This window comes from Echinops telfairi, unplaced genomic scaffold (genome assembly GCF_000313985.2).
Source record: "Echinops telfairi isolate 266 unplaced genomic scaffold, ASM31398v2 ScPeMD7_7400;HRSCAF=8409, whole genome shotgun sequence".
Classification (NCBI taxonomy): domain Eukaryota; kingdom Metazoa; phylum Chordata; class Mammalia; order Afrosoricida; family Tenrecidae; genus Echinops; species Echinops telfairi.
This window is the reverse complement of record NW_022111300.1, coordinates 25,343,172-25,351,509: the sequence shown is the minus strand read 5'-3', so window position 1 is coordinate 25,351,509 and position 8,338 is coordinate 25,343,172.

Below are 8,338 nucleotides of genomic sequence, written 5' to 3'. Positions count from 1 at the left end.
ATGTTTCATCCACTGTGCCAGCAGGGTTACTTCAGACTTGCTTGATGCCAGCTATTTCTCCCATTTGTAATACAAATACCTACCCCACACCTGTTCTACCATTGTATTTTGAAAACAAATTTGTCTCCAGATTTCATTAGTTCACAGATGCAGAGTAATTTTGGCTCAGGAGGGTTTGGATTTCCAGTTGTTTGGGACTTGTGGAATAATATCGTGGAGTGACTATGTTTTACATGTGACAAAGATATGAATAGGAGGAGTGGACAAAGGCTATAATGTTAGGGATTTTATGTGCCTCCCAAAAATATGTGTCAACTTTACTAAGCCATGATGATCAGGATAATGTATTTGTCCTCCATTCTGAGATATGATGTAATTAGTTGCTGTGTTATAAATCTTAACCTCTAAAATAGTAAATAGGAAGGATAAGAGGAAACTATAGGTTTAAGATGTTTCTATCACTTTAGAGATAATAGAGATTAAAAGCAGAGACCTTATCAAACAGAATTCCATGAAGAGAGAAGAGCCAGAAGCGGAGCACGTTCTTTGGACTCAGGTCCCAGGACTGCTCACCTTCTAGACCCAGGGAGAGATTGAGGCCAGGACATGTGTAGATCTCCGAGGGATGATAGGCCCACATCTGTGAAAGGGAACAAAGACCCTTCTCCAGAGCTGACATACGAGGAAAGACTTTCTTTAGAGCTGGCAGTCTGAATTTAGATTTTAGCCTTCAAATCGTTAAGGCAACACATGTCTATTTGTGAAAGCAACCAACTGGTGGCATTTCTTTTGTAAACACCAAAACAAACCCCGGTCATCAAGTCACTTCTGAGTCATAGTTACCGCTACATGGAGTGTTTGAGACTGTAAACGTTCCTGTGATCTGATAGTCTCCTCTTTCTTTTATGGACCAGCTGCTGGGTTTGAGCTGCCAAACTTGTGGTTAACAGCCTGATGCTTCAAGCACCATAGCACTAGGTAACTAAGACAAGAAGGTAAGGAGAGTAGCAAGTGTTAATAATATTTGAGGAATGATCATAACATTTAGCAATAACTTTATCAGTGGTTATTTAGTGAGGAACAAAGCAGGTTTGAAAGGGTCATTTAAGCAACTCTTAGAAATATTGAGTCAATTCCCAAGAGGGGATGCGATAGTTAAGGTTTATTTTGCCAAACTGGCCAATAAACACATGTGGGATTAATTGAAGGGTGGAGACATAAATGGCTCAGGGAGACTTGCCTTTCTAGTTCTCAGGTCTCTTGCTTTCTGATGGTTGGACCAGGATGTAGCTGCTTTAGCCAGTTCCTTGCTTCAGCTGGCAAGACTCACTTCCTGCAAGACATCCCTGAGGAGAAGCCACATGAACCTACCCCGATGCAGCCCCGGGTGCTGGAGCAGCCATGTGGAGACCCCTGCCAGCACTGACATGCTTACACACTCACTGATTCAGCTTTCCTCCTGCAGTTGTTGTCACTGTGTGTTTTGTGAAATTGAGGAGGATTTTGTAGATCGCATTTGGACTTATGGGCTAATGTTGGTCTTATGGCCTTCGACAGCACTGGGTTGGGATGCTTTCTTAATATACACTTACCCTTTATATAAAACTCTTGCTTATACATATGTCTGTGGATTTGTTTCTCTAATGTACCTAGACTAACACAGGGAATTAGTGTAATTGAGAAAATATAGAGTGGCAAAATTGGTAAAGTGAAAAAGGAGTCAAATTCAGACCCAGCCAGGACTCATATGTCATACTTTTAGAACACTGGTTCTCAACCTGTGGGTGGTGACCTCTGTGGGGGTAGAATGACCCTTTTACAGGGGTCACCGAATTCATAACAGCAGAAAAATTACAATTATGAAATTGCAATGAAAATAATTTTATGGTTGGGGGTTCACCATAACATGAACTGTATCAAAAGGTCACAGTATTAGGAAGTTGAGTACCACTGTTTGAGAACCTCCTATTGTCACTGACTCATGTGAATTTAAAGGTGTCATCAACCCTTTGGGGGCCTTTTGATCCTCCTCTGTCATTTTGGGAAATCCTCTGAGCATCCTAGAAAGCAGATACATTATCAATATTATATGAACTATATTTGTGTGAGTCGATGACGAAAAATGAGGAGATGCCCAGAAAGAGAAAGAATGTATAGGTAAAGTTGGTAAAAGGTGAGGAAATCGTCATTGTATATAATGAGGGAAGAGGATATTGTCCAAGCCAGGAGAAAATATAGAAAAAAGATGTAGTGAAACAAAATTCAGGGTTATGTTTCCTCTGTCCATAGTGACAGAGTGGGAGGAAATAAATAAGGTCTAGAGAGGTGTAACTCAGAGACTGGTCAGTTTTGCCTTTCGGCTGGGTATTAAGGGAGCCATTTCAGAAGCAGGAAGAAAGAGAGAGAGAATCCCATGATGGTCAATAAAGAAGGGCCAGCAGCTGAGCTTATGCAAGGCCCTTGCTTGTGCAAGATCCCCACATGAGCGGCAGTGATTCTGTGTGAAGTGGCGACAGTAGAAGAGGCGCCACAAGTTGGTTGCAGCACCCAGACCAGGCCACTGAGCTGCAGGCTTCCCAGTCCACAGAGCAAGTCAAGCTTTAGAGAGACTTGTCAAGTGTTTGTTTATTCGTCCTAAAGGAACTTTTTAAACACCGTTCCAAAGATGGCAGAGGACAGAAGGCCAAATAGCTGAGAGGCTAATGACCAAAGAAGAAGATGCCTGCTGTGCTGGCATGGCTGAGCAAAAAGTGCTTAGTGTTTATTTTTTTAATCCTGACCTGTAACCTGCCAATTTCCCTAGTAACCCCATAGTTTTCTGAGTTCTGTGTGGCCGTTCCAAAGTAGGAGTATGATCAGACCTAGCAGAGATGAAGAGTGCCGTGGAAAGGAGAGTTGGTGTCAGAATAGGATAAAGAAGGATGGAGTGGGGGGCCTGTCTGACGTCCTCCTCATAGGAGGATTCTCTTTCCCCTTTATGGAGCCGAAGGAGGTCAGCCTAGCAAGGTCCCCATGTTACATACTCAAAGGGGGACCAAGCAAGCTCAGCCTGTGAAGTCATCAAAAACAGACGGGACCCCCTGGGAGGGCCGTGCTATCGAACTTCCAGAAGGTGTCCTCTACATGCAGGCTGTTTCCACGTGGTTCTCTCTTGGGTAGAGTAGCAGGGCTAAGATCCAGCAGTAGGGAAAGGTACATCCGAAGGGTTAGTTGTAGAAATAACTTGGGGTGCAGATAAATATTTAAATACCTCCTATGCCATTTATTATCTTTGTGACTAAGGTCAACTTTCTTAATCTCACCAAGTTTCTTTTTTCACTCGAACTTTGTAGAAAAATACATATGTAGGTGTATGATACCTAAATGGGGTCTATACAGTCATACGTGTCACAGTTCCTGCTTTATTAAAGGTGTTACCTAAATGTTACTATGATAGTCATGGTAGGATATATTATAATATTATAATTAATGTTATCAGAATTTCTTACTAATTATCATCATAAGAAATCTGACACCACAGTAGAAATAAAGTCTTTGTTTTCTTATTTTAAAATTTCACTTGGTTCTTATGACTATTAAGAAACACACACCTCCATAAACACCCAAATACATACATACAGACCATACATACAGACCTATTAGGGTACCTGGCTTGCCATGTTGTGAGCTGCCCCAGCAGAACGGTATGGAACTTTTGTGGTCCTTAGGCTTAACCTTGGCTCCTATTCAGAAGGAGGTCCTAAGGCCTTCTGTCCAAGCTTTCCTAGTCTGGGGTTTGCACGCAAACTTCAGCATCATAGAATCCAAGCACTCTCCAGCGTCGTAGCAGCACGTAAGCCTCCACTCCCAAATGAGTGGTGGCTGCACGGAAGGCTCTTGACCAGGAATCAAGCCCAGGTGTCCGGCATAGAAGGATTGGATTCTACCACAGCACCAACCCTGCCCCTCCCTCACCATAGGTATTTAATAAGCCGTGTTAACTAGTATCAAGAGTTATCATTGATAATTAGTATAATTATGAATGAAAATAGAAAAGCAAAGAGAAGCAATTAACTGCAGTAAGCGAGAAAAATGTAAGGGCAGTGGAAAGAATAAAAAGATCCCACCCGTTTTCAAGGCAATTCTGCCTCATAGAAATGCTGTAGGAGAAAGTAGAGCTCCTCGTCGGGTCGCTGCGGCTGTTAATCTTCAGAGAAGGCGTCTCCCATGGTTTCCTCTCCCGCAGTGTGCGGCTAGGCGGGTGGAGCAGCAGAGGGCCTGGCGAGCAGCTCAAGGCTTATCCTGCTGCACCAAAAGGGTCATCTTTGATGACAAGATAAAAGAGGGGAAAGGGACAGAGGCAGTGTTACTTGCAATCCTGCAGAAGAAAAGGAAAAGCATAAAAAGAATCTCCACAAATGTATGCATCTTGTGCAAGAAACTAATTGGGGAGCGGGGAGGGGGAGGCAGATGTGCGGCAAACCATGAGACCAGACATGAGCCGCAAGGCCTCAGACCAGAGCCCGCCATGCACCTTGATCAGTCATGCCACTGAGGAATTTGATAGGAAAACTAGATGAGAAGATACATGGAATGTATTGTAGAGACGGGATCAGAGGTCGAAAGGCCCAATCCAGATCCGAGAACTTTGTGATGATTCCACTGAGGAGGCCAAGGCGAAAGACCCTGTTCAGTCCCTTGAAGAGGAAGCAGTGCCTACGGGCCCTTTCCATTTAAGATCTGAGAAGAATTATGCCTGCACGGAGGATATCCGAAGACCAGCTACCAATGAAACCCAGGAATCCGTTAAGTAAAATGCACAATCAGGTAAAGGGTTTCAGGTTCTGAGAATAAGTATCATTTGTAAAAAGAAGTCTGGCTAGCTTCTGGGGACAAAAAGGACTTATCTATTCCTACTATACAGGAGAAAGGTCAAGGACAACAGACAGCCTTCCAGGACTCTTAGTGGAAGTGTGTGTGTTGGTGGGGGGCATAAATGTGGTACCATCTGCTCATACGAATGCATGAAAATCTCTTGGGGTTTTCTTAACACATCTACTCACTTGGTCAGTCCTTTAATGGGTATCATTTCACTCTTCCCAGGTGTTGGATACTGCACTCTCTCTAGAGATACAGTCCTCAAAATAATAACAAATAAATAAATAAATAAGATGGTCCCTGCAATTAAGGACTGCGGAGTCCACTAATGTGTTACAAAACACTTAATTAGCATGTCAGAAAAGTAGAAAGGGAGATCATGAGAATGAAGTTTTGAGGTGAAAGGTGGGTCAAAGCCAGAGACAAATCAAAGATCTGTGGGGAAGCTGGTAACTGAAAAAGAGCTCTCTCCTTTTTTCCTCCTAAAGAGATAGTAGATTTGCACTTAAAGGAGAATAAAAACGGAAAAGCCTCCAGAGCCATGAATAGATGGCAAGAATGAGAGTCATAGGATGAACGCAGAGAGAAGTAAGAAACAGAACTAGAGAGACGAAAGTAGAAACCTGTTTGAGTAGTGGACGGTAGGAAGGAATATGGGGCTTAGGATAGGTGATTTGCACAGTTGACACAATCAATATTAGGGGATATACTTAAAATACTCAATAATAGGGATGAGTGAAGCAGGATGATTGATATTTGCACTAGACTGAAGAGGGACTAAGGAATTTTCACTTAGAAGTAAGAGGATGCTCGGTTACAGTGACTCCAACAGCTCAGACACCATTATCTAACTGAAAGTCTGGAGACAGGTAACCTCAGGGTTGGTGAGAAGATATAACTTAGTGGTGCGAATACAAACAATGGAGCCAGCCTGTCTGGGTTTGAACTTCATTTGGGTCACTGACAAGTATGGCACCATGGCCTAGCTACCCCTTGGTTTCTTAGCTTCCTGATACACAAAATATGGAAAATAGGGTTTACCTTTTAGGGTTAGTTTGAGAATGACATCGCATGTGTGAACAGTATAGAATACATGTTGGAAAGTCTCCAAACAGCATCATTGGCTATTTTTAAATTAAATTATTGTTAGCATTTTAGTATCATCCTCAATTACTATATCCAGTGGATATCAAATGATGTCAAGGACCAAGACTTCATTCACATCAGTTCATCCTACTGGTCTGGAGTATTGACAAAATCTTCCTGTGGCCCAAGAGCATTAGTTCCAATGACTAGATTTTAACAAGATAATGTTGGAAACCAAGAGAAGAGTGACTGCGAAGCAGCACCTTCTTCACCTTCTGTCTCTGGTTCTTACAGAAAATGGTCTTCATCAGGAGCTTCTCAGTCCAACTTTCCATATGAATCCTGGGCTATGAATGATTAACAAAACATCCTTCACTATATAGGAAATTGGGGCAGCAAGCATTTTTGTGTTATCAGAACATTTGGGGCAACAAACTGCCATTATGGATGAAAGAAGGGTTTTTGTTTGTTTTAATTGATAGGCAATAAAATCTATATCATTATAAGATTAGAATATAAAATTATAGGTTTGCTATTTATTATGTAATTAATAAATTTTAAGAATGTGATAAAATACTTAGATAATTATATAGTGGATTCGGAATACGAAAAGAAAGACTTATAAAGGCAAAGATGAAAAACAAAGGCTTTGCTAAATAAAGTGAATATGTCAAGCAACACAACTCTTACATTGAAAAATCTGATCAAGGAAAGGTGAGGTGGGGGAAATGATGCAGGAGGAAACTTTGTATAGTGAGGGTCAAGGCCAAAGAAGATCAACAATAATAATGATAGTAAACGGCAAGATAACGCCGAGGAGCTTAAAGAATGCAATCACAAAATGACAAAGAGTTGAGTTCAATTTGAGATAATAAATGGTTAGATAAAAACTTAAGTTTCTTTATACTAAGAGAAAAACTGTGGAATAGGATAACATTTTGTATTCATTCCAGAAAACCAATCTAAGTATCTTAAAATCACCAGTAAAATCAAACCTTATGCTGCTGATAAAGAGAAAGCATTACTGATTTGATCATCTTATACATTATTTGAAAGAACATAGAATATGATTTTGAATATTTTTATTCAGTTGCAAGTAGAAAAAACATTTTTATAGCAATGACCAGAATATTAAAATAAATAGATAGACGTTTATACTGTAGAAGGAGGTGAGTATTGCAGATTGGAGACAACAAACACTAATAAAAATTTTCAAAACATTCAGGAGGTGCAATGGTAGGTTAAGAGAGAGAGGGGTAGGAAATTATTGGTGCTTGGTCCCCAGGTAAATCATGGAAGGTTAAAGATTAAAAGAGGGGAATGAAGTGAATATTCATTTGGAAAAACAACACTCTTTTATTTGAACAGATGTTTTTTTTTCCATTGAAACATCTTAAGTGTGCCATGTGTCACGTGAGTTGGTGTGAAGGGGGTCATGTCATGATCAGTGCTTGCTTGAGGGAGATTAAATCACAAGAAGAATGAGGTAAAACTGATCAGGGCATTTCACTTAAAAACATATTGACTCAGATTTATTATATGTAAAGTCTTATGCTAGACACAGAGCTAGAGGACCAAAGGATAATAAAATCTAGGTTTTGAGTTCAAACAGAATTTAACAGTATAGAAGAATGTACCCATCCATCTAAGAGAAATAAAAACACTTACTATGCAATTACCCATATTTTGGAGAAAAGTGAGTGCCTTGGGGACTAAATATGAATTTACTAAATTTGATTTTACTTTGTCACACTTACTTTATGATTTAGAAGACCCTCTTTTATATCCTATACGAAAAATCGACTTGCCCATAATCACAAAATAGTGCCTGCGTAGATTCAGAAGAAGATACAAGATTTTTCAAGATAAAATCATTATGCCACCCTGAACATTTCAAGGAACTTTTACATTATGTGTGGCTAGTAGACCCTCTCAACAAAAAGCTACCCTCTTTTTGAAAAGTAAGATGGAATTATTTCAAATGAATTGTTGGGTATAGATTGGGGCTAGCTGTGGCATAAACAACGGATTTTAGAATTCTAAGATGTGTATAGGAAAATGTTTTCAATCTAAACATTCTTGTTAGGGCCGGGCAATCCTTCGCTGTGGGGGCTTTTCTTGTGAGTAACAGGATGTTTAGCAGCCTCTCCGCTACAGATTGATACTACTCTGTTCTCAGCTGAGATCATCTAGATGCCTCCTCACTCACTGCCTTCCAGTCAATTCTGATTCATAAAGACCGCCCGGGTTTCTGAGATTATAACTGTTTCCAGGGAAAGCAAGTCCTGTCTTTCTCAATCAAAGCTGCTGGTGGGTTTGAACTGTGGACCAGGTTGATTGCGGCCCAATGCTTAACCACTACACCACCAGGGCTACACACACACACACACACACA